This window comes from Erinaceus europaeus, chromosome 5, assembly GCF_950295315.1.
Source record: "Erinaceus europaeus chromosome 5, mEriEur2.1, whole genome shotgun sequence".
Taxonomy (NCBI): domain Eukaryota; kingdom Metazoa; phylum Chordata; class Mammalia; order Eulipotyphla; family Erinaceidae; genus Erinaceus; species Erinaceus europaeus.
Window position 1 is genome coordinate 94222465 of NC_080166.1, and position 26505 is coordinate 94248969.

A 26505-nucleotide genomic window follows, 5' to 3' on the forward strand; every position below is an offset into this window, starting at 1 on the left:
TTTCAGAAGAGGTTATTATACAGTTTTTTCCCCATTTAAAACATTGCTTCTACCATTAACAGAATAAGCGGTTCAACAATTTCTCTTCTCTCTCCCGTTTAAATTTAGGCAAAAGGGGAATTTGAAGGGAGTAAAACCTCCATGACTTTTTTACTCGTCATTTTTTTCCCACATAAATATGTGCATCTAGCTTTTACTCCATTCCTAACACAAGTTCATGCTTCTCTATCAGGGCATTGCTCCTGATATTTTAGCCTGTCACATCTCCCTGAACAGATGGTCCCTGCAGGGAAGCTCCAGGAAATGCAGGGTGCCTGGTTATGCCTGTCCGCATTCCCTATTGGGGTTTCAGTTGACAGGTCGTGAAACCAGTTTCCCTCAGATTAGGGGTCCTTGGTCCAGTCTCCACAGGTTCCAGAGTCTGAAGAGACCCTTTGCAGTTAGGTTCAGTGGTTGCCTCATTTGGCTGCTAGCTCCGTTCCCGAGACGAGAGTGATATCCTATCTGACCAATCAGAGAGGAAAGTTGCTCTGCTGAACCTGCCTCATTTTCCACGGGGCACCAATAGCCGCTCGGAGAGGCCGGGCTGCTTCTGTCAGGTCGCCGGGTGGGCTCCGCTGCAGCGAGCAGGGGCGCGGGTGGGCGATGCGTTCCCAGGTGTTGGCAGCGCAAGCCAGGGGCCTGTAGTCGCAGGTCCTGCCGAGACGCGGAGGCGAGCCAGAGTAGGGAGCAGGTAGGTAGGTGACAGGGCTGGTCCTTCTCTGCAGATGGAGCCCCGAACCCGAACGCATGCTTTCTTGCTCCTGTTGCACCCACCCTGCCCCGCCCCGCCCTCGTCACCCCAGTTCTCAGGTGGTTTCCTCAGCACTGGTTGTGGAGTGCGGCTGCAAGAACCTGGGTGGCGGCTGTCTGGGTTGGTTTGGGGAGGTGGGTGGTGCAGAATGAGGTACTCGGGAACAGGCGGGGCTGGACGGCAGTGCCCGGGGGCGGGGAGCCCACACCTGGGTCTTACCAACTTTCTTCCGGGAGGTGGCTGCATGGCGCCCCTGACTCGCCCAGTGGGTGCTTTGTGGCCCCGGCAGGGGAGGGAGAATGGCTCTCCCTTTCACGGAAGCTTTATCCCCACCTGCTTGCTTTTTCCTTTGCGACCTGCGTCTAGACTCTGCCCCATCCCCGGGGGGTTGGGTAGTGCAGGGGAAGGGTGGTGGAGGGACGGGGGACGTAGGAAAAATATGGAAGTTGCAGTAAGGGAGAAGGGGACTTGCACCCCCCCCCCCCGCCACCTCCCACCCCACCCCTCGGTTCAGAATCAGCTTCCTTTGGGAATGGGGGGGGGCGGGGATGGGAGGATTCTTGCAACTCAAAGGACATTTTTTTAATGAGTCACATCTCGCCTGAGAAGACTCGGGCCCATGCCCTGTCTGGTGCATACTGAGGAGGGTGGTCCCGAAGGGGATGTCTGTTGAGAAACACCTACTCGATTTTATTTATTTATTTATTTATTTTTAAAGGTGGGTTGATCCTTTGGGATTCCCAGAGTCCTGTAATTGCGCCCTAAGGGGCTCCCAGTGGCTTACAGGCTGCCTGCCTGCGTGACCGCATCTGGTAGTAGGTGTTGGCTGGGTGCCGGTTCCTGCTGGAGTCAGATTGCTGGAAGCAGTAGGCAGCAGAATTGCAGAGAAATTAGACACTGCACCACTGTCTGCTGATGACACTATGCACTAAAAAAAAAAAAAATCACTGAAAAATTGGGGCGATGGGAAAGAGGGAGAGGAGAGAGCTGCAGCCTCCTTCCATCTAGCCATTGCCAATATCCAGCCATAGCATTTGTCTGTGCGGGAGTGTGTGCACATCTCCAAGGTGGAGCTATATATAGCTCAGGCACACCCAGCCCTTTCTGCCTGCTGCTGAGCAGGCTGCCTTGGCCTTGGGAAGCAATCTGGAAGCTCTGGGTGGGAGGGGCAAAAGGGGACCAAAATCTCCATTTGGAGGAAAGCCAGAGAAGATTTGCTCAGACTAAAGAAACGCTGTATGGAATAATGTTTCTGCAATGCATATGATGATAACTCTTTCCAAACATTATTTTGAATGCATCCTCAGAGTGTTATTTGGTCTACATCCATTTCCCAGCATTTTTTCAGCTTCACTTTGTACGTGTGAAAATTACCCATCTGCAGTATTTATACATACACCAAAAGACATATATCTGGGTTATTAAATTTTCCAGATCATGATGGTTAGCTTGTGTCTGGACCTTTGCTGTTCAGTAGTGAATTTATCCGAATAGTACCTCATAGTTAGAAACATTTGGGGGACCTAGGGACATGATCCATCACTTCACATTATGGAGAATTAAGAGATCTTCCGAACCTTTGAAGTTAGTTTTGGTTTTCCTTTGTACAGATTGTACTTGTGGGTCAGATATTTAAACCTCTCCTACTGTCGTGTATTATATTTATTTCTGCTATGTGGACTTTCTTTTATAGATATATGAGCATTATTTTCCCTACTGCCTGGAATTATTTCATACAGATGATAACCTGTCCATTTCTTAGATGAGACAGGTTGAGAGGTCACAAGATTAATTTTTTAAGCCTTCCTAAGACCCACTGTTTTGACACTAATAGACCAACAACCTACTATAAATTATATTGCATAGCTTTTCTCCTCAAACAAAATGTTTGAAATTCTCATGATTTTTTTGTCCTGGCAACAAGATTCCATCAATTTCTACATGAGTAACAATACAAGCTAGGGCTATTATTATTACTACTATCATCAATAACATACTTCACCAGAAACTTTATAATACAATTCCGCCTTGTCAAGTCATTTCAAAGGTAAATGATTTAGTCTACCTAGGTTGCCCATCCCAAGCAGTGGGAATTGCATTTTTAATTTTGACTTTGCAACTTCTTTGCTACCTGATTTGAGGTGCACTAATTGACTTCTCACAATCATAGTTTCCTAGTCTTTAAAAAGGAAAATAATGGCACCAAGGTGTTTGTGAGAATTTAATAAATATATGTATACTTTCCACCAGAGGGTGGACACATAGTGAGTCATTAATCAATTAAACTATTATTAATTAAACAATATGTTGGCATCTATCAATTTATGCATTTTCAAATTCATCATTTTTGCTCTGTCATTTCTAAGACTGTTATCAATCCTTTCTGTAATGTCTATGAGGTAATTTTTACTTGGAAATATAACCGTGTTATGTCTTATTTTATTGCTTATATCCTTATTTGTATTTCTTATTTGTCTTCTAATTAGACTGAAAGTACTTAGCAGAAAAAGAGCATGACATATGCTTTTGAACCCTTCACCACACTGATCTCATTTCTAAGAAGACTCAAAGATTGTTATTGAGGGAATATTATCAAAAAGTACTGTTTAGATGGAAGCAACAACACCTTAGATATAACCTATTTACTGATAGAGGGCTATAATTATGTGTTAGGAACTGCTTTTGGAAGCCCCTTTGATGCCATTATCCTCTCTGCATGGAGTAATGGGTTATATGAGCTGTATATATTTCCAGAGGTTGTTTCAATTCTCCACCTGGCATTTAGACCATGTACAGGTGATTCTGTGTATTTTCTCGTTTATTGTGCCCCTTGAAACTGAATAGAGACTCAATTGAAAGAATTGATGTTACAAGCTTTATCTTACTTTTCTAAGCTTTCTTTTTTGTCTTCTTCTCTTACTACTTTGAGCTCTCAAATAAATTGCTTTGAATTCATGAAAGTTCATTTCATTGGAAGTAAATTTCTCTCTCTGCACTTCCATTTCTAGTCCTTCTCCACAAACCATTCCAAAATCCCTATCCTATTTTCTAAGAACACAGACATTGGAAGGAAGCCTACATGTGATAATATTTATAAATCATTATTCAGATAAGTGAATGTCAGTAAACTAACAAGTAATTTTTTTTTTAAATTTTTTATTTAAGAAAGGATTAGTGAACAAAAGCATAAGGTAGGAGGGGTACAACTCCACACAATTCCCACCACCCAGTCCCCATAACCCACCCCCACCCATGATAGCCTTCCCATTCTCTAGCCCTCTGGGAGCATGGACCCAGGGTCCTTGAGGGTTGCAGAAGGTAGAAGGTCTGGCTTCTGTAATTGCTTCCCCGCTGAACATGGGCGTTGACTGGTCGGTCCATACTCCCAGTCTGCCTCTCTCTTTCCCTAGTAAGGTGTGTCTCTGGGGAAGCTGAGCTCCAGGACACATTGGTGGGGTCTTCAATCCAGGGAAGCCTAGCCAGCATCCTGGTGGCATCTGGAACCTGGTGATTGAAAAGAGAGTTAACATATGAAGCCAAACAATTTGTTGAGCAATCATGGATCCCAAGCTTGGAATAGTGGAGAGGAAGTGTTAGGGAGGTACTCACTGCAAACTCTAGTGTAATCCTGCTTTCAGGTATATATTTTGCAGTAGTTTATGGATACGTGTGCACATAAGCTCTCTCTCACAGAAACTGGTGTATGTCTAGGTTATGGGACTTTGTTAGAAAGTGAACTACCTGAGATGAAATTAGAGTGTACTATTAAAGGAAAGGTCTCACCCGAGTAATGAAGCTGAAGGGTTGTCATTCCACACGAGAAGTCTCTGGATACAGTCTGAGGTGAAGCATGTTGAGATGGCAATCGTTGCTTTGGTTAGGTTGTGATCGGCGGATGCAATATTATTTGGTTTGGATTGGGAGATGCATACGGGAAAGTGGGCCCTATCCAAGGGTGCCAGGACTGGGGGAAGTAGGGGCTCTATAGTGAAGATGTGAGGTTCCTGCTGTCTTAGGGTTCAAAAAGACAATCAATAGTTAATATTATTATCACATTATTTGTTAATTGGGTTAACTTTGAAAAGTCCCTTTGTTATGGTTTGCTGTACAGTACCCAGTATCTTGTATATAGCTGTGCTATTGGAATCTTCTAATCTACTTGGTCTAGGCTTTTGAGAGAGTCCACATATCAAATACGTAGCCTATATATTACAAAGATTCAGTTTGTCTTTTGAGAAACTTTGAGACATACAATTGATTTCCCCCTCTCATATTAATTAACTACTGATTTATATGTCTACATTTTGCTAGGAATGTACATAAACACCATTCCCACCACCAAAGGACTGTGACCCATCCCTCCCGCCCACTCCCACCCCCCCACTGGCCCAGGAAGCTACATGTCTACCCCTCACCACTGGGTTTTTACTTTGGTGCCCTACTTACAATTTGATCAGGTCTTGCTTTTAGTTTCCCTTTCAGATCTTCTAAGTCAGCTTCTGTTGATGAGTGGGATCATCCCATACTCATCTTTATCTTTCTGACTTAGTTCACTTAACATAATTCCTTCTAGCTCTGTCCAAGATGGGTCAGAGAAGGTGGGTTCATTGTTCTTGATAGCTGCATAGTATTCCATTGTGTATATATACCACAGCTTTCTCAGCCATTCATCTGTTGTTCGGCACCTGGGTTGCTTCCAGGTTTTAGCTATTATGAATTGTGCTGCTATGAACATAGGAGTACACACCTCTTTTTGGTTGGGTGTTATGGAGTCCTTGGGGTATAACCCAAGGAGAGGAATTATTGGGTCATATGGAAGGTCCATGTCTAGCCTTCTGAGAGTTTTCCAGACTGCTCTCCACAGAGGCTGTACCAATTTACATTCCCACCAGCATGTAAAAGGGCTCTGTCCCCACATCCTCTCCAGCATTTGTTGCTGCTGTCCTTTTTGATGTATGCCATTCTTACAGGAGTGAGGTGGTATCTTAGTGTTGTCTTAATTTGCATTTCTCTGACAATCAGTGACCTAGAGCAGTTTTTCATATGTTTGTTAGCCTTTTGGATCTCCTCTGTGGTGAATGTTTTGTTCATTTCCTCTGCCAATTTTTGGATGGGGTCATTTGCTTTTTTGGTGCTAAGTTTGCTGAGCTCTTTATATATTTTGGTGATTAGTTTCTTGTCTGATGTCTGGCATGTGAAGATCTCCTCCCATTCTGTGTGGGGTCTCTCTGTTTGTTTAATAGTTTCTTTGGATGTGCAGAAGCTTTTCAATTTGATGTAGTCCCATTGGTTTGTTTCTGCTTTGGTCTTCCTTGCAATTGGGTTTGATTCATCAAAGATGTCCTTGAGGTGTAGATGGGAAAGTGTTTTACCAATGTTTTCCTCTAAGTATTTGATTGTTTCTGGTCTGACATCCAGGTCTTTGATCCATTTGGAGTTGATTTTTGTTTCTGGTGAGATAAAGTGGTTCAGTTTCATTCTTCTGCATGTTTCAACCCAGTTTTCCCAGCACCATTTATTGAAGAGAGCCTCCTTTTTCCATTTAATACTTTGGGCCCCCTTATCAAAGATTAGATGCCCATAGGTGTTGGGATTTACTTCTGGGCTTTCAATTCTGTTCCACTGGTCTGTGTGCCTATTTTTGTTCCAGTACCATGCTGTTTTGATGATGATGGCTTTATAATATAGTTTAAGGTCTGGGAGTGTGATGCCTCCATTTCTGTTTCTTTTCCTTAAGATGGTTTTGACAATTCTAGGTGTTTTCAGGTTCCAGATAAATGATTGTAGTGTTTGTTCTATTCTCTTAAAGAAGCCTGGTGGAACTTTGATGGTATTGCATTAAATTTGTATATGGCTCTGGGGAGAATATTCATTTTGATGATATTTATTCTTCCAATCCATGAGCATGGGATATCTTTCCATTTCTTGGTATCAGTTTCTATCTCCTTGAGTAGCGACTCATAGTTTTCAACATACAAGTCTTTCATTTCTTTGGTCAACTTTATTCCTAGGTATTTGATTGATTTTGCTGAAACAGTAAATGGGAGTTATTTCTGGATGTCTTCTTCTTCAGATTTAGTGTTTGCATAACGAAATGCCACTGATTTTTGTACATTGATTTTGTAGCCTGATACCTTGCTATATTGCCTAACAACTTCCAGTAATTTTCTACTGGATTCTTTAGGTCTTTCTATGTATACTGTCATATCATCTGCAAATAGTGAGAGCTTGACTTCTTCCCTTCCGATCTGTATTCCTTTGATTTCTTTCTCTTGCCTGATTGCTATGGCAAGAACTTCCAATACTATGTTGAAGAGTAACGGTGACAGTGGACAGCCCTGTCTAGTCCCCGATCTGAGGGGGAATGCTTTCAGCTTCTCTCCATTGAGTATGATGTTGGCTGTAGGTTTGCTATATATAGACTCCACTATCTTGAGGAATTTCCCATCTATTCCCATTTTTTGTAGAGTTTTGAGCATGAATGGGTGTTGGATTCTGTCAAAGGCTTTCTCTGCATCTATTGAGATAATCATGTGGTTTTTGGCTTTGCTTTTATTGATGTGATGAATGACATTGATTGATTTACGGATGTTGAACCAGCCTTGCATTCCTGGGATGAATCCCACTTGGTCATGATGAACAATCTTTTTGATATGTTGCTGTATCCGGTTGGCCAAGATCTTGTTTAATATTTTGGCATCTATGTTCATCAGAGATATTGGTCTGTAGTTTTCCTTTTTTGTTCTGTCCCTATCAGCTTTTGGTATCAGGGTGATGTTGGCTTCATAAAAGGTGGAAGGGAGTATTCCTGTTTCCTCAATCTTATGGAATAGCTTAAGAAGTATGGGTATTAACTGTTTCCTGAAAGTTTTGTAGAATTCGTTTGTGAAGCCATCTGGTCCAGGACTTTTGTTGTTGGGGAGATTCTTAATAACGGTTTCAATTTCTTTGTCTGTGATTGGTGCATTTAGATTTTGTAGTTCTTCTTGGTTCAGTTTTGGAAGTGCATAGGTTTCTAGGAATTGTTCCATTTCTTCCAGATTCTCTAGCTTGGTGGCATATAGTTCTTTATAGAAGTTTCACAGAATTCTCTGGATTTCTGTGGTGTCAGTTGTGATATCTCCTGTATCGTTTACAATTCTATTAATTTGAGTCTTCTCTCTTTTTTGTTTGGTGAGTCTGGCTAGGGGTTTGTCAATTTTGTTTAATCTTTCAAAGAACCAACATTTGGCTTCATTGATCTTTTGTATGGTTCTTTTATTTTCGATGTTGTTTATTTCTGCTCTAACTTTAGTGATTTCTGTCCTTCTGGTTGCTTTAGGGTTCCTTTGTTCCTCTTCCTCTAAGTCCTTGAGGTGTGTAGTAAGGTCGTTCATTTGGGCTTCTTCTTGGTGTTTAATATGTGATTGTATGGCTATAAGTTTCCCTCTCAGTACTGTTTTCGCTGTGTCCCAAATATTTTGATAGGTTGTGTCTTCATTTTCATTAGTTTCCAGGAACATTTGAATTTCCTGTTTGAGTGAGTCTCTGACCCAGTGGTTCTTAAGGAGTATGTTGTTTAGTTTCCAAATTCTATGTCTTTTAATAATTTTCCGTTTGTTGTTAAAAGTTAGTTTTACTCCACTGTGGTCTGAGAAGATACTTGGGATGATTTCAATGCTCTTGAATTTATTGATGCTGTCTTTGTGGCCTAACATGTGGTCTATCCTTGAGTATGTGTTATGTGGATTTGAAAAGAAGGTGTATTCCAGTTTTTTGGGGTGGAGGAGTCTGAAAATGTCCAAGAGGTCTAGTCTGTCAATCTCTTCATTCAATTCTCTTGTATCTTTATTGGTTCTCTGCTTTGTTGATCTGTCTAAGTGTGAGAGTGGGGTATTGAAGTCTCCCACTATTATTGTATTACTATTGATGTATTTTTGAAATTCTTTCAGTAGATGCTTAATGTATTTTGATGGTCCCTCGTTGGGTGCATAGATGTTAATAATTGTTAAGTCTTCTTGGCTGATTGATCCTCTAATCATTATGTAATGTCCTTGCCTATCTTTTATTACTTGATTTAATTTAAAATATCGTGTCTGAGATGAGAATGGCTGTTCCTGCCCTTTTTTGTGGACCGTTAGCCTGTATGATAGTTTTCCATCCTTTCACTTTAAGTCTGTGTTTATCTTGTGACAGATGGGATTCTTGCAAGCAGCATATGGTTGGGTTATGTTTTCTGATCCATCCCCCCACCCTGTGCCTTTTGATGGGTGAATTTAAGCCATTGACATTTATTGATATTATGGATTTAATGTATTGTAGTGCCATTGTTCTAAAAAACAATTTGTTTACTCTGATATATTGCAAGTATTATAGTGATGTTCTTGTTTATAAGAGGTCTTTTACTACCTCTTTCAGGGCCAGCTTGGTGATGGTTGCCTCCTTTAACTGTTGTTTGTCTAAGAAGGTTTTGATCCCTCCATCTAGCTTGAATGAAAGTCTAGCAGGATATATTATCCTTGGTTGAAACCCTTTTTCATTCAGGGTTTGATAGATATCTTGCCACTGCCTTCTGGCTTTTAGAGTTTGAGTTGAGAAATCTGCAGATAGTCTTATGGGTTTTCCCCTGTATGTGACTTTTTGTTTCTCTCTTGCAGCCTTTAGGATCCTTTCTTTATCCTTACTTCTTCTCATTGTGACTATGATGTGTCTTGGTGTTTTCAGGTCTGGGTTGATTCTGTTTGGTACTCTCTGGGCCTCTTGAACCTTGATATCCTTTCTGTTATTCAGGTCTGGGAAGTTTTCTTGTATTATTTCCTCTAGAATGTTTTCTTCCCCTTCCTCTCTTTCTTCCTCTGGCAGGCCAATTATACGAATGTTACTTCTTTTGAGATCATCCCATATGTCTCTGTTGTTGTTTTCAGTGTCTCTCAATCTCTTTTTAAGCTCTTTCACCTCTTTCTTAGTTTTCTCTAACTCATCCTCTGTCTGACTAATTCTGTTTTCTGCTTCTGTTAGTCTGCTTTCCCTTGCCTCAGCTTCTTTCTTCATTACAGCTATTTCAGCTTTCAGTTCTCTAATTGTCTCAAGATAATCAGTATTTTCCTTGGGGGTCTCAACTGTTGTTTCCCTAATACTGCCATTCCTTTCCTCCAATGTTGTTTTCATTTCTGTGATTAATAAGTTTATTATTGCTTGCATACTTTTCTTATCTATGGTTACTTCTGACTGATTTGTGGTTTCTTCTGGGCTCTTGTCTTCATTCATTGGGGTAGCAGTTTTATTTGTTTTTAATCTACCCATTTTTTTATGTGTTTCTCTCTTTTTTTTTTTTATTTTTATGCTCTGTTGTTCCTCAGTTGTTGTGTTTTGAGCACAAGTAACACTGTACTAAATACCTTTATGACAATTGCACTCACCAACCTCCGGAATAACAGTAGCAACTGAAGTAAGTATTGAGGGAGTTTAATCGTTACCAGTTAGCCAAACAATTTCTCCAGTCCATGAAAAACTAGTAACCAAATCCCAGTGAAGAAAGAGAAAAGAAAGAGAGGATAGCAAGAATAGACAGTTATGCAAATCTACTATCCAGTGTATATTCTAAGGGTAACAAGAGTGTAAAGGGAACTAGAGCAGAGATACACACATAGAGAGTTCACTCTGGGTCAGATTTCTTCCCCAAAGTAATTCACAAATTCAGAAAGGCAAAGAAGAAAGAAGTGTATGACAAGATTAAAAAAAAAAGAGAGATAGAGAGAGATAAAAGAGAGAAAAGGGAGAAGATAAGAAGAAGAGTTGTAATTAAAGAGCAGTGTGAGGAACTTCCCAAATGTGTATCAGTGAATTAAAAAAAAAAACAAAAACACCGTGTTTGGTGGTATGGGGTATCCTGCTAGTAGCTGGTCCCAGGCACTGCTTATGGGGGGGGGGGCGGCGGGAAGGATGTATGCTTGAAAATTAAAAGGAAGAAAAAAGAATTTTTTTCCCCTACTCTAATTCTTAACCCAAATTAAGTTATAGACACCTCCTTGTTGTCACCGCTATGGCCCCTTATTGGCTGGCCTGCTAAAGGCAGAAAATCCTATTGTTTACAAGAGATGTGTCCGGAGCTCCTAGGCTAGCCGCTTCTCAGTCCGCCATCTTCCGGGAAACCCCCCCCTCCAGACTTTTTTAAAGGATTTCTCAAAAATGAAAACTAGCTCCAAGTCCTTTGATCCAATGAGAGCTATACTCAAGGAGTCTTTGGATCCGCCCTCAGGGTCGCGGTGGACCCTGGAGACTCCCAAGAGAAAGCCCCCGAGCTAAAGTGCTCTCTCCGGGTCCTCTGCCTGCCGCGCTCTGCAACTGGCGGAGGAGCTGCCTTCCTGGGCGACAATGCCCGGTGCACTCTCCTTGCCCGGCGCCGCCTGGGAATTCTGGCGCCCCGCTAGTCCGTGTCACCTTTACTCTAATTCTTAACCCAAATTAAACCGTAATCACTTCTTTGGTGTCCCCCCTTATTGACTGGCCTGCTAAAGGCAGAAAATCCTACTGTTGCCGAAGATGCGATCAGAGCACTCGCTGTTAGCGACTTCTCAGGCCGCCATCTTCCTAACTCCCCCCACTAACAAGTAATTTTAATAGCATTTACTTCAGAATCTTTTGTAGTATCTTATTTTGTGTATTACAAGAGATAATATATGTAGCATTTAAAATAGAATTTTGCCCATGGTAAATTACTCATAAATAAGAGCTGTTAGTAATAGAATTACTGTTTACAGAAATAATGAGGTTCATATTGAATATACTTTTTTGGTTTCCTCTCTCCCCAGTATTCATCACACTTAAATTGACTCTTAAAAATATTGCAGGGGCCAGGCCATAGTGCACCTGGTTAAGCACACACAGTACAGTGCACAAGGACCCAGGTTCAAGCCCCTGATCCCCACCTGCTGGGGGAAAGCTTGAGTGGTGAAGCAGGGCTACAGGTGTCTCTGTTTCTCTTCCTCTCTATCTCTCCCTCTCTTCTCAATTTATTTCTGTCTCTATTCAAAAATAAATACAATTAAAAATATATTGTAATTTATGAGGTTTTTGGTTTCCTCCCCCCCCCCAAGGTTTTGATTTCTCTACTGTTAATGTTTACTACATAGTTATTAATTTATTTTCTCTTCTCTCTTTAAAAGTATTTATTTTATTCAGAGAGAGATACCAGAACATTGTTTAGTTCTGGCAAGTTGTGGTACTTGTAATTGTACCTGGGAACTCTAGGGCCTTAGACTTGCAAGTCTGATCTGCCACCATGGTGTGCCTCAAACAAGGCCTTTTCATTCTCCACTCTAATTTGCATATTTCTTTGTTTTCCCATTTCTTGTTTCCTCTGCTGTGATATGCTGAGATGTATATAGTTAACAATTTTTCAGAAATCTCCCAGACTATCTAGTCTCTGCATTACTTAGAAATCTTACATAAAGTTATTGGTATAATGTGTCTAAGTTTTGACTATTGGTTCTACTATGTTTCAAAACATTTACTGTTCTTTACTTCATAGAGAGCACTGACTTAAAGCAATAATAACATTTAGGTTTAGATCCACGTCCAGCTGTATAATCTCGGAAACATAACTAAAGAAGGGGAATTATTTTATGGGGGGCTGGATGGTGGTGCACCGAGGTAAGTGCACATAGTATGAAGCACAGGAACCCTTGCAAGGATCCAGTCCCCAATTCCCCACATGCAAGGGGGTCGCTTCACAAACAGTGAAGCAGGTTTGCAGGTATCTATCTTTCTCTCTCCCTCAGTATCTTCCCCTCTTCTCTCAACTTCTCTCTGTCCTATCCAATAAAATAGAAAAAATGGCCCCCAGGAACAGTGGATTCTTAGTGCAGGCGTGGAGCCCCAGTGTTAACCCTGGAAGCAAAAGAAAAAAGAAAGAAAAAAGGAAGGGGAATTATTTTACTAGTTGCAATATTATATGAAGAATGTATATATCCATTTTAATATGACTTTTTAAAATGACATCTTTTGTGATTATAGTGAAATAAAGCACCACTCAGAAAAATCAAGAAAAAAGAAGATTTCACCATATGGGTTGATTCTCTCTTAACATTCTAATTTTACGGTATGAATATACATAACTATTTTAGTCTCATAGATTTGGAATTGAATTTTGCTTTTGGCTTTTTTCACCAACTTAACTTAATATGATAAATATCAATTCATTTCACTTAATGTACAAACCATGCACTTTAGTAGGTCCCAAATATTATTTTACAGAGAGCCTTTAGTTTATTTGCAGTTCTTTAGATTCATGGAAATGAACATACCTATTTTCTATCTTTTAATTCCTAATAATTTCCTTATGACAACTACTTAGTGTTAATATTTTCAGACTTATGCTCAGTGTTCAATGGCCCAGCAAAACGCTTATGAACAAATTGATACTCAAAATAAGATGATTTAGCAATTTTCTAATTACCATTAGATATTATGATTAAAATTGTGATTCACATATTACAATGAAAAAGGACCCAGGTTTGAGCCCCTGGTCCCCACCGGCAGGGGGAAAGCTTTGCAAGTGGTTTAGCAGTACTGCAGGTGTCTGTCTCTCTCCCTGTCACCCTCTTGATTTCTGGCTGTCTCTACCCATAAATAAAGAGAATAAAAATTCTTTTGATAGTAGAAATTATCCACCTCATTATTCTTTTGAGCTATATTTCCATTATTTTTAAAAAATTTTTAAAAAAATATTTATTTTATTTATTTATTCCCTTTTGCTGCCCTTGTTGTTTTATTGTTGTAGTTATTATTGTTGTTGTTGTTGTTGGATAGGACAGAGAGAAATGGAGAGAGGAGGGGAAGACAGAGAGGGGGAGAGAAAGATAGACACCTGCAGACCTGCTTCACCGCTTGTGAAGCGACTCCCCTGCAGGTGGGGAGCCGGGGTTCGAACTGGGATCCTTATGCTGGTCCTTGTGCTTGCACCACCTGCGCTTAACCCGCTGCGCTACAGCCCGACTCCCTATTTCCATTATTTTTGAGTGAATTTCAGAAACATAACTAGTGGTTATTTATAATAATTTTGGATTTTATTTGATAGTTGTTTGTTCCTGTTACCAGGACTTCACCACTGCAGAATAACTGACATTTTTAGATGGAGACAGAGACAGAGAACTCAAGGGAGGGAGAGAGAAATATCATAGCATCAGACCTTCCTCCAGTGAGCAGGGACCAGGGTCATATCTGGGTTATAATGAAGGCAAAGCAGGCAGCCTGCCAAGTGAACTCTCTTGCTAGGCCTCATTTGATCATTTCTTTTTTGGTATATTCATAGTTTCTTCATATAACATGCAAAAAATGTATGTTGTAAAATTTTTCTTCACCTTTTTTGCTTTTATTTTATGACCTACAGACATGTGTAACTTTATTATAGATGAATTGGTACATCTATTTTCAATATTGTCACTCATGTTTTGACTCTCAGAAAACTTCCTGCTACCTGACCAAGGACTGATTATAAATACGTGCATTCAAGAGTGCTATCACTGAACTGCTTTCCTTCTTTGAAGTGGGATTTGGCTTACGTATATATATCATGTATATATCCCTTTGTGAAATGACTCCTGGGGACTTATAAAATACTCTCTCAGCCTATGAAGATCTCATTACTATTTATGTGACTCTCAGGAAGTGAGGAGTCTTTTAATTCTTTCTGAGCTACTATTATCCATTTCAAAGGTGCCACAGAGCAGAATGAACTGTGAGAGATATTAATGGCCAGGTTACTCAGCCAGAACAGGGCACATTGTTTGCACAATTATCTGAATGACTCAGAAACCAAATCTGCTTTTCCCAGGATTATCCAGATGGTCCTTAATTCACTGGATAATTGCCCACCCCTGGACTTGATTTTGATGATTTAGACCTGACCATACCACCACTTTGCCTGCACAGCTTTATTTATTTCTATTCTCAAAATTCTGATGGGTGGTCACATTAGTTTTAAGTTTTCTTAAGCACGTTATTCAGTCCTTAAGAACTGAATTAAAATTATGCAAAACTCAGCATTCAATCTTGCTCATTCAACTAAAAACTGAGTGATTTGGGGAGAGTTACTTAGTCTCTGTGAATCTTTGATTCATGTGGAGGGATTGTAGACATTTTTGAGTCTATATTTTAATTCCCCAGCCCCCTTCTATAGAATATTTTTTGGAAGATCTATTTTATTTATTTAATAAGAAATAGTTTCACACAGGGGGAAAGTTTCATGAGTTCTGAAGCAGAACTCCAGGTGTCTCTCTGTCTTTTTCCCTCTTTCCCTCTGTATCTCCCCCACATCTCTCAATTTCTCTGTCTCTAGTAAATAAAACTTAAAAAAGACCTTAATTGAGTTGATAACAACAACAACAACAACAACAAAAGGGAAGAACAGAAAGAAAGAAAGAGAGAGAGAGAGAGAGAGAGAAAGAGGGAGAGAGGGAAAGGGAAAGGGTTTCTTCACATGAAAGAAGTTGAGGAGAGAAACCAAAGTTCTATTTTGGTATTTATAGCATAGTTTAGGGCTCAATCCTTTGCTCTACCAGTTCAAATATTCCCTGGCCTATGATGACATTTATTTGTTTGTTTATAAGGCACTCCTGCACTGAATGACCTATTTCCAGGTCACAAAAATCTTATTTTTAAGTGGGGTCAGAGAGGAAGGGAGGGAGGGGAAGAGGGAGGATCAGGTAGGGGTAGAAGAGAGGGTGTGAGAGAGCCCACAGCACTGAATTTTCCTTCAATCCTGTGGGTGTTGGGCTTGAACCTGCTTTCCTCTGCTTGAACCTTTTTTCTCTGCTGAAAATGTTTTGATTAGAGACCCTACCTTTTCACTAATAAGATGTCCAGAGTCTTTTGTTTATTAAATGATTCTCTTTTGCTTCTCTAAACTTATTTCCTCATTATTCTGATCTTCAACATCCCACAGTGCCAATCCACTGGAGAGTTTATATTTTACCTGATGTGTTGTGTTTTCTCTCCCTTTCCCCAAACTATACTTCCCTTCGTATTCCTTTATTTACCAGACATAATCCATCTCTTTGTCTGTCTTGTTATTGATTTGTCCTCTTTAAGGCTCATGTCCCACTAACTTTACTAAGAGATTTTTTAAAAATCAATTTCTGCCCAAGTTTTCAGTTCTATTTAATACTTCCATAAGAACTTATGCATAACCCCACCATGGCACTTTCTATACTGTATTGCTGATTGCTTACTTGTCAGTCATCTTCACTCTAAGTAACTCATAGTGACCATGATTATTACTTCTAAATTCCAGTAGAGTAGCAGACATTCAGTTGATATTCAATAAAAATCTTGTAGATAAATAAGTAAATGTCAATATTAAAACAATTTAAAATTCAACAAATTATGCTGGGAAGGTGGCTTTCAAACAGTGCTTTAGACTTTCCTGACTGAGTCCGCAGAGGTTATAGGTTTAATCTTTGGCACTACTATATGCCAGAACTGAGAAATGCTCTAGTCTTACTCTCTTTATCATGAAAATAAACAAATATATCTTTGAGGAAATTCTAAAAATTAAGGATTTGAAAATCAACAAATAAAAACTGGAATCTATGTCAATTTTCACAAATTTTCAAAAAATAAAGTCCTGGTTCCTGATGTATAAAAGACAAAAAAAAGAGGAAATAATTTAAGTTTTTTTATTACAAAAAATGTGACCTTACTAAAATAAAAATAGACACAAAGGCAGTAAAGCCTTACACTTATAGACAATAAATTTATGACAAGGAGGCTGAAAACAGTAAATGGAGAAAGAAGAAAATAAGGTTGAAACATGCAGAATAATGAAATAGGACTACCACATGTCACCATATACATATGCCTGCAAATATATCAAAGATTTCTATTTTAGACCAGAAATCATAAAATATATAAAAGAAAACAATTACAGAACATTCCCTAGTATCTGCTTGAAAATTTTTTCAAAGATTTGAGTCCAACAGTAAGGAAAATAAAAGCAAAAAATAAACAAATAGGACTACACCAAAATTAAAACCCTCTACACAGCAAAATGAACCATTATCAAAACAAAAACACATTTAAAATATTTTTATTTATTTATTGTTGGATAGAAACATCCAGAAATCAAGAGGGGAGGGGGAAATAGAGAGGGAGAGAGAAAGAGCACTTAGCCAGGTACGCCACCGCCTGGCCCTACAAAAACACATTCTACCAGGTGGGAGAAGATATTTATATATCATACATTAGACCAAACTTATAATTAAAACACGTAATAGTTATACATTTTAATAAATCAGATATTCATATTTATAATTGCATGCTTAATATATTCTACTTTGCCTAAAATTCTCATTGATAAATGCCAGCCATCTTTGTGTCTAGGTTGTGGACTCTGGTCTTAGTATAAACAATACTCTCAGAGTCCTGAGTAGTAAGAGTTCAGTGCCTAATGTGCTTATATAATTCTTAGTTTTTAGTAATCTGAGAAGAAACCCAGGGACAGCGGTTTTTCTTTTAAAAATATTTAAAGTCATACTTATTTAGCTGATTGATCATTTAGATTTTCATCATACCCACTTTAACATTTCTCTGTATCTAGATAGCTAACTATATACACACAGGCATATCACATATATTTTCTTTCATCGAGTATATCTGCTCCCCCTTTTTAAATTTCTATCAGATTAATGAAATTTCCTCATACTTCTCTTTATTATAACTTTTTAAGTTCCTAGTTATTTTTAATGTATTTAGATACATATGTAATTTTCCTCTCATGTTAAGTTAATGCAGATTACTTGTATTTTAAATGTTCAAATTGTTTATAGTAATTTTAACTTGTCCATTATATATTGATTACATATATGTGTATGTATAATACTGATTTTTAAAAAATATTTATTTATTTATTTACTATTGGATAGAGACAGAGAGAAACTGAGAGGAGGAGGAGATTTAGGGAGAGAGACAGAGAGACACTTGCAGCACTGCTTCACCACTCCTGAAGCTTCCCACCTGCAGGTGGGGACCAGGGTCCTTGTTCACTGTATTGTGAGTGCTTAATCAGGTGTGCTACTACCTGGCCCCTAAATATTTTGTTTTATGCAGGATTTTTTTTTTTAGTTTTTATGATAATTTTGGTCATGTAATGCTGTGAAGTTTATATTGAGTGATTTCATGAAAAGAATATTTCTTTTTTTTTTAAATTTGATTTAGTAATGATCAACAAGACCATAGGATAAGAGGGGTACAATTCCATACAATTCCCCTCACCATAGTTCTATATCCCATCCCCTCCATTGGAAGCTTTCTCTTAACTTCCCTTAATGTATGTGCACATTTGTTCTGTCTTATGGGCACTGGTCTATATCTAGATTTTGTGGCCTTGTTAGGAAGTGAATCATCTGATATAGAATTGAGGAGTCCTATGAGCTAGGAATGGTCTCACTGGAGTACTTGAGTTGAAGGGTTGACTTTTCGGAAAAGCCTGGCATCTCTGGCCACAGTCCGAGATGAAATATGTTGAAGTGGGACTGGTTACATTGATTTGGTTGAGATCAGCAGATGCAGTATCAAATGGTATGGATGAAGAGAAGCATGCAGGAAAATGAGTCTAACCTCAGAGGTTCCAGAACTGGGAGAAATATGAGTTTTATAGAGAATGGGGAAGGTTCCTGCTGTCTTAGAGTTTGAGAAGGCAATAGTTATTATTGTAACCAAGTTGTTTGGGAATTTGGTTTACTTTGAAAGTCCTGTGTTTAGGATTTGCTGTATCATACAAAACCTTACCATGATTTATGCCATTTAATGCTATTTATATATAGTTGTATCTTATATAGTGACACAACCAGTTGCTTCTGGTCTCCCTGGCCTAATACAATAAGTGATGTAATATTTCATATAAATAGTCAATTTTAGAATATTTCTTTTTTATTCTGGTTAGAGTCTATGGTTAATCCTTATTTTATACCCTCAAATATTTTGTAGATACACTGATGAATTTATTTTTTGTGTGTGTGTGTGGGGGATTTAAATATAGTGGCTTGGGAGTAGTTCAGTGGGTAGAGCATAATGTTTACAAGAATGAAGCCCCAGCTGTGATCCCCATAACTGCATATGAAAGAACAACATACAGTTCTCTGGCCTCTCTCACTCATAAAATAACTAAATCTTAAAATTTGATGTAGAAAGTCACTATTTCTTCAACAATAGAATCCACTGCAAAAAGAACATCTCTCTTTATAAAAATCTGTGATACTTTAAGATGACAGAAAGTTTTGTTTTTGTTAGTGTAGTGCAACTATCTGGAAGGTATATGATCATCTTTCAAGATTAGTTTTCAGGTAACCTCCTTCAGAAAGATCCTCCTAACCTGACTTTGCACAGGTGAATTGGTTTGTCTCCTATTTAAGTGCCCAGCTTACCCCTTCACACCTTCAACTATAGCCTTTAAGTGCCCAGCTTACTCCTTCACACCTTCAACTATAGCCTTTTAAAAACAAAAAAAAATTATTGTATTTTCAGTGAATGAGAAATAGAGATCTGAGCACTGTGCAACACTAGTTTATGATGGAGCTAGGAATTGAACCTGGGATCTTGGAGACTCAGACAGTGTTTTGGATAACTATTTTTCTGTCACCCAATCCTTGCATAGCATTTTTATTAGCCATATAGATACTAATGTCTGCCTTTACTAGTATATAAACATTTTATGCTCTGTTATTTTTCCACCTTCAGTGTGTGGAATATTATTCCACACTTAGGAAGACTTAGTGCTCCACTTCAATATATATATATATATATATATATATATATATATATATATATATATATATGTATATATATATATTTTATGGTAGTAAAGCTATATTGGATAACTTATTTTGGAATAGTACAAGAGATACAAACCTTGCTTTTTTAGTCTTGGTAAGTACAATTCTAGTCACACAAATATTCTGTGACTTACATATTATAGTGGTCTTCTGAATTGATAGTTCATAAGCATTTCAGATTGTTAAAATGATGAGTCCACATCACCATCTGTATTCTGCTTCATTATATTTCTAATATGATTTAATAGTTTATATTTATGATTTTTATGATTTAATAGTTTACATTTACATTTCTTTTACATTGTGACACATAAGCTCTACCAGGTGTTCCACCCCCTGCCTCTGTTTTAGCATTCTTTACTTCAATGTCACTTTCTTTTCTTTGAAACCCAGTTTTTAAATTTATTTAAAAAAGGAGATATAAGTAAAACTGTAGGATAAGCGGGTACAACTCCATTCAATTCCCACCACCAGATCTCCATATCCCATCCCTTTCCCTGATAGCTTTCCTATTCTTTATCGCTCTGGGAGTATAGACCCAAGGTCATTGTGGGATGCAGAAAGTGGAAGGTCTGCCTTCTGTAATTTCTTCCTGGATGAACATGGGCATTGACTGGTCGATCCATACTCCCAGCCTGTCTTTCTCTTTCCCTAGTATGTTGTGAAACCCAGTTTGTTTACTTACTTACTTACTTACTTATTTATTTACTTATTTAAGAAAGGAGACATTAACAAAATCATAGGATGGGGGGGGGGGTACAACTCCACACAGTTTCTGCCACCCAATTTCTATATCCCATCCCCTCCCCAATAGCTTTCCCATTCTCTATCCCTCTGGGAGCACAGACCCAGGGTCCTTGTGGGCTGCAGAAGGTAGAAGGTCTGGTTTCTGTAATTGCTTCCCCGCTGAACATGGACGTTGACTGGTCAGTCCATACTCCCAGTCTGCCTCTCTCTTTCTCTAGTAGGGTGAGTCTCTGGGGAAGCAGAGCTCCAGGACACATTGGTGGGTCTTTAGTCCAGGGAATTCTGGCCGGCATCCTGATGGCATCTGGAACCTGGTGACTGAAAAGAGAGTTAACATACAAAGCCAAACAAATTGTTGAGCAATCATGGACCCAAAGGTTGGAATAATGGAGATGAAGTGTTGGGGGGTACTCACTGCAAACTCTAGTGTACTATTGCTTTCAGGTATATATTTGCCCTAGTTTATGAATACCTGTGAACACATGCTCTATCTCCTGGAAGCTGGTATATATCTAGGTTTTAGGACTTTGTTAGGAAGTGAACCACCTGGGATGGAATTAGAGAATACTTTAAAAGGAAATGTCTCACCAGAGTGATGAAGCTGAAGGGTTGTCGTTCCACACCTGAAGTCTCTGGACACAGTCTGAAGTGAAGCATGCTGGGGTGGTACTCATTGCGTTGATTAAGTTGCAATCAGCGGATGCAATATTATTTGATAAGAATTGGGAAAAGCATATGGGAAAGTGGGCCCTACCCTAGAGTGCCAGGACTGGGGGAAGTTTAGGTTCTATAGCAGAAATGTGAGGTTCCTGCTGTCTTAGGGTTCAAGAAGACAATGGATAGTTACTGTTATCACATTATTTGGTAATTGGGTTAACTTTGAAAAGTCCCTTTGTTAGACATACAATCAATTTTTCCCCCTCTCATATTAATTAAATAGTGATTTATATGACTACAATTTAATAGGTGTGTACAGAAACCCAGTTTTTATACTGGAAATTTCTTTTAATACTGGACATTTCAGTAACACTCAAATTTCTAAGGTTAGCAAAATTCAATTTAGATTCTTTTGCCTTAGGATCCTTTTCAGATTTCACTTTCTTGCAGAAATCAAAACTGTTAAGTTTTCTTTCTTAGAGAAAACTTCTGAGAGTTGGGTTTCTTGTTAAATAGATAAGAATTTTTCTCACACTCCCACTTTCAAGAGAGCATGCTGTCACAACATTTGACATTGTATATGCTGATATGACTTGCTTTGTCCCAGTGTAATGGTAGTGGACATGAACTAAGCAGAACCTGTGCATTCACCATTTGACTTGGTTCTTATACCATTATCTGGCAACAGAGGCAAATAGATTGGATAAGATATACAAGTAGTCTTCAATTAGTACATATTTTATTCCTAAAACCTTGTTGATAATGAATATGTCAGCAAGCAAAGAGCTTTTCCTTACCAGTATTTAAGGCATTATATGCTATGCTGGAATTGGGTTTGTCAAGCACCTTTCGATAATTTAAGTTTACCTTGGCATTATGTATAGCATTTAACTTATATTTTAAAATTTGTATTCGGCAGTGTATAGTGTATTGTACAGTAACTAACAATAGAGTAAATGAATTATACTATGTGGTACACAATAAAATGCAACTGTGTAGATGAAAAAAGTGGGGGGCAGGCAGTGGCACACCCAGCTAAGCATACATAGTATTAAATTCAAGAACCCAGGTTTGAGTTCCCTACTCCCCATCTGCAAGGGAGATATTTCACTAGCTGTGAGGCAGGTCTGCAGGTATCTCTCTTTCTCTCACTATCTTATCCTCCTTTTTCAATTTTCAATTTCTCTCTGTCCAATAAAATGGAAAAATAAGGATGCTAGGAGTAGTGGATTCAATGGATTCATAGTGCTGGCACCAAGCCTCAGAGATAACCCTGGAGCCAAAAAAAAAAAAAAAAGGCTAGCATACTGTTCACTGACTGTGGAAGTGAGACTTAAGACAGAGAGGTTATGGGAGATGCTGCAGTGCCATTCCCCATGAAACAAAGTTCTCCTATATTCCCTACATCATCACAGTATGATTCCTCAGAGAACTAGTCAGTAAACAAGCAGGTCAGTAAATAAGGACTAGCTTTGTGTGGAAACATGTAAGCAGATAAGAACAATACAAAAATAGATCAACCTCTAGTCATCCCAGCTGCATCAGTCAAACTGTGGACACATGAACATACAACATTTCTTCCCCATTTCATGTATTTGTTTTGCAATACTTTTTGGTTGTAGCTTATCAGTTTTACTCAATCTCCTGAAAGTACTGAAGGAGATAGCATAATGGCTATGCAAATTATGACTCCCATACCTGAGACTCCAAAGTTCAACCCCTTGTACTACCATAAACCAGAACTGAGTAGTGCACTGGTAAAAAAAAAAAAAAAAAGTGAAAATAAACAAATAAATAAATAAGTTGAATGATCACTTCCCTGGAATTTTATGAAATTGTTTCCTTTTTAAAGACTTTTTTAGGGGGCTGGATGGTAGTACAGCAGGTTAAGCACACATGAAGTGCAAAGGCTTGTGCAAGGATTTGGGTTCCAGCCCCTGGCTCCTCATCTGCAGGGGTGGGATCACTTTATGGGCTGTGAAACAAGTCTGCAGGTTTCTTTCTCTCATTCTGTCTTTCCCTCCTCTCTCGGTTTCTCTCTGTCCTACCCAGCAACAACAAGGTAAACAAAATGGGGAAAATGGCCTCTGGGAGCAGTGGATTCCTTGTGTAGGCACAGAGCCCCCAGAAATAACCCTGGAGGCAAAAAAAAGAGACTTTTTTCTTTCAAGTCTCGGAAGCATTTATGTTTTTTTTCCCTATTCATATGTGAGTTAAGCATCAGTGTTCCTGAGGTTTTTTTTTTTTTTTAATTTAAATCAATTTCCTAAGTTTAAATACATTCACCGTGCGATCCCTTTCTAACTGATGGTTGGAATTTCTATCTGCATTATCTTTAATTTGACCCATACACTAGAAATTTGTTCAAACTGGATTTAACATCTCTGCTTGATGGTTTTACCAGTACTCTGAACTCTGTAGAAAATGATTTATAGCATTTTGCTTCCCATCTTCAAATTTAATGTCTGATTTGATTACCACAATTCTGTGGACTACACACGATCTCTCCCTTGTACTTGAAGCCAATGCGGTTAAATAAACTCAGACCAATAGCTAGTAAAGTACTGAACCGCATAAAATGTAATATGTCTATCTCAGTGATACATAGTATAGGCCTACTTAGAAAAATCTTATGGGCTGCTTATTTAAAATTGAAATTTGATGACCAAATTCTCTCATTTTATTTCTTTTAAAATTTTTTATTAATTTTATTTGATAGGACAGAGAAATTGAGAGGGAATAGGAATAGAGAAAGAGAGACACTGTAGCACTACTTCAGTGCTACTAGAGCCTCTCTCCTGCACTCGAGGAACTGGGGCTTGAAAAAGGGTCCTTGCACATTGTAACATGTTCGCTTATCTGGGTGAACAACTGCTCTACCCTCTCCAATATACTCCCAGTCTGCCTCTTTCTTTCCCTAGTAGGGTGGGTCTCTGGGGAAGTTGAGCTCCAGGACACATTGGTGGGGTCTTCAGTCCAGGGAAGCCTGGCCGGCATCCTGATGGCATCTGGAACCTGGTGACTGAAAAGAGAGTTAACATACAAAGCCAAACAAATTGTTGAAGAATTATGGACCCAAAGGTTGGAATAATGGAGATGAAGTGTTGGGGGGGGGGTACTCACTGCAAACTCTGGTGTACTATTGCTTTCAGTTATATATTTTGCCCTAGTTTATGGATACATGTGATCATATGCTCTATCTCCTGGAACCTGGTCTATATCTAGGTTTTGGGACTTTGTTAGGAAGTGAACCACCTGGGATGGAATTAGAGAATACTCTAAAAGGAAAGGTCTCACCGTGTAATGAAGCTGAAGGGTTGTCATTCCACACCTGAAGTCTCTGGACGCAGTCTGAGCTGAAGCATGTTGAAGTGGCACTCGTGTTGATTACGTTGCAATCTGCAGATGCAATATTATTTGATAAGAATTGGGAGAAGCATGCGGGAAAGTGGGCCCTACCCTAGGCTCCCAGGACTGGGGGAAGTTTAAGCTCTATAGTGGCGATGTGAGGTTCCTGCTGTCTTAGGGTTCAAGAAGATAATGGATAGTTATTGTTAACATCACATTATTGGTAATTGGGTTAGCTGTGAGTCTCTTGTCTGATGTATGGCATGTGAAGATCTTCTCCCATTCTGTGAGGGGTCTCTTTGTTTGTGTGATAGTTTCTTTGGCTGTGTAGAAGCTTTTCAATTTGATATAGTCCCATTTGTTTGTTTCGGCTTTATTTTACCTTGCAATTGGGTTTGTTTCATCAAAGATGTTCTTGAGGTTTAGGTGGGAAAGTGTTTTACCAATGTTTTCCTCTAAGTATTTGATTGTTTCTGGTCTAACATCCAGGTCTTTAATCCATTTGGAGTTGATTTTTGTTTCTGGTGAGATAAAGTGGTTCAGTTTCATTCTTTTGCATGTCTCAACCCAGTTTTCCCAGAACCATTTATTGAAGAGAGCCTCCTTCTTCCATTTAATACTTTGGGCTCCCTTATCAAAGGTTAGATGTCCATAGGTGTGCGGGTTTATTTCTGGGCTTTCAATTCTGTTCCACTGGTCTGTGTGCCTATTTTTGTTCCAGTACCATGCTGTTTTGATGATGATGGCTGTATAATGTAGTTTGAGGTCTGGAAGTGTGATGCCTCCATTTCTGTTTCTTTTCCTCAAGATGGTTTTGGCAATTCTAGGTGTTTTCTGGTTCCAGATAAATGATTGTAGTTTTTGTTCTATTTTCTTAAAGAAGCTTGGTGGAACTTTAACGGGTATCACATTAAATTTGTATGTGGCTCTGGGGAGAATATTCATTTTGATGATATTTATTCTTCCAATCCATGATCATGGGATATCTTTCCATTTTTTGGTATCAGTTTCTATCCTTGAGTAGCGACTCATAGTTTTCAGTATACAAGTCTTTCACTTCTTTGGTCAGCTTAACTCCTAGGTATTTTATTGATTTTGCTGCAGCAGTGAATGGGAGTGATTTCTGGATGTCTTCTTCTTCAGATTTAGTGTTTGCATAATGAAAAGCTACTGATTTTTGTACCTGAACACTGTTCAGTCTGCCTGATGGCAGTGTCAGGCATTGAAACTGTGATCTCCAAGCCTTAGTCATGAAAGGAGTTGAGAATTGGCTTAAGTATTTTTTTTTTGTCTATTTGAGAAGTCCCCATTAATAGACATATTAAAATTTTTCATGACTTTCTGTACTAGAGACTTTTTTGTTCCTTTTTTATTGCAGGAATTTCAGTGTTCTGTAGTACTTTTTCAAATAGATATATAAAGATAAACAAAAAGACACCACTGCACCAAAGTTTCCTGCAATGTTGTACAGTAAGTTATTGCATGTGTGTCATGTACTTACCTAAGCCAGGTACACTATTCAGATGAACTAACTGGATACTAAATTTAAACCATAGTGGATTTAGGAAATTTGAAAAAATGGAGTGGACGTTCCAAAGTCATAGTTTAGAACATTTTTGGAATTAACAGATTGAGGATTAGAAAAGATAAAATATTACACAAAAGATCACTTATTGCTGCATTATAGCACTCCCCATCTTTCCATTCCATGCATTATTACAATGTTGATCTGCAATAATTTATGTCATATATCTATAATAAAATAGTTAATAGGAACAGCAACATATCCAATTGTTCTTCCTTTGCCACTGGGCTTTCTCATCTCTTGTGTCATAGAAATAGATGTTGCTGAACAATAATATATAGTATTTGTCTTACAAAATAATGATTTGGATGATTTTTCATGTGGACTTTTATTTGCTCATATTTTTGTTACTCCATAAGATGTCAAGGTTTTCAAGGCCTCCTGTTACTATCAGTTGTGTTTACAAACTCACATACAAAGGTATTTATCATAAAATGGTTTTATTTCAGTGAAGTAAAAAGGAGTGTATGTTAATATTCTAAGCATCTTTGCAGTTTCTGGATTATCATATTATTCACATTTATGGAGATTTTTTCCCAAGGACATGCAAAATTAGAATAAAATTT

General features: G+C 38.6%; 1 protein-coding gene across 2 annotated transcripts in view; it reads left to right on the plus strand.

The window, feature by feature from the left end:
- The first annotated feature begins 577 nt into the window (after nucleotides 1–577).
- The window catches only part of CNTN1 (contactin 1), a 340636-nt gene continuing 314708 nt past the window's right edge, over nucleotides 578–26505 (plus strand). For both annotated transcript variants that reach the window (XM_007531154.3, XM_060191553.1), the window contains exon 1: nucleotides 578–733. The gene's annotated coding sequence lies outside the window, so the exon portion shown is untranslated. The remainder of the gene's footprint in view (nucleotides 734–26505) is intronic.